Below are 1,380 nucleotides of genomic sequence, written 5' to 3' on the forward strand. Positions count from 1 at the left end.
CAATGACAGATGTTAGGCTAACTGGTTGATAGTTGCCTGCTTTCTGTCTCCCTCCTTTCTTAAATAGGGACGTTACATTTGCGGTTTTCCAGTCCGCTGGGACCTCTCCCGAATCCAGGGAATTTTGGTAGATTACAACCAATGCCACCACTATCTCTGCAGCCACCTCTTTTAAGACTCTAGGATGCAGGCCATTGGGTCCAGGGGACTTGTCCACCTTTAGTCCCATTAGTTTGCCTAGTACTTTCTCTCTAGTGATAGTGATTGTTTTAAGTCCCCCCGCCACCCCAATATCCCCTTGATTATCCATTATTGGGATGCTTTTAGTGTATTCTACCATGAAGACCAATACAAAATATTTGTTCAAAGTTTCCGCCATTTCCCTGTTTCTCATTATTAATTCCCCAGACTCATCCTCTAGGGGACCAACATTTACTTTAGTTACTCTCTTCCTTTTTATATACCCGTAGAAGCTCTTACTGTCTTTTTATATTTCTTGCTAGCTTACTCTCATAAGCTATCTTCTCTCTCTTTATAATTTTTTTAGTCGTCCTTTGCTGGTATTTAAAAATTCCCCAATCCTCTGGCCTTTCACTATTCTTTGCAACATTGTATGCTTTTGTTTTCAATTTGATACCATCCTTTACCTCCTTAGTTAGCCACGGATGGTTCATCCTCTCACTGGAATATATCTTTGCTGAGAGTTATGAAATATCTCCTTAAATGTTTGCCACTGCTTTTCTACAGTCTTACCCTGTAATATATTTTCCCAGTCCAGTTTAACCAAGTCTGCCTTCATACCTTTGTAATTACCTTTGTTTAAGTTCAGGACACTAGTTTGAGACCTAGCTTTCTCACCCTCAAACTGAATTTGAAATTCTACCAAGCTATGATCACTCTTCCCAAGAGGATCCTTCACTTTGAGATCATTAATTAATCCAGCCTTGTTACACATTACCAGATCTAAAATAGTCTTCTCCCTGGTTGGTTCCACAACATATTGTTCCAAGAAAACATCCCGTATACACTCTAAGAACTCTTCCTCAAGTCTACCTTTGCCAATTTGCTTTGTCCAATCAATAGAAGATTAAAACCTCCCATGATTATAGCCGTACCTTTCTTACAAGCCTCTATTATTTCTTGATTTATTCTCTGTCCTACAATGTGGCTACTGTTTGTGGGCCAGTAGACCACTCCCACCAGTGACTTTTTACCCTTATTATTTCTTATCTCCACCCAAACTGATTCTACGTCTTGATCTTCTAAGCCAATATCATTTGTCATTACTGCACTGATCTCATCCCTTATTAACAGAGCTACACCACCTCCTTTTCCTTTCTGCCTATCCTTACGAAATGGCAAATACCCCTGAAAATTCAG

This window comes from Somniosus microcephalus, unplaced genomic scaffold, assembly GCF_052327205.1.
Source record: "Somniosus microcephalus isolate GS21.2 unplaced genomic scaffold, FLI_Smic_1.0 unresolved_chr1, whole genome shotgun sequence".
Classification (NCBI taxonomy): domain Eukaryota; kingdom Metazoa; phylum Chordata; class Chondrichthyes; order Squaliformes; family Somniosidae; genus Somniosus; species Somniosus microcephalus.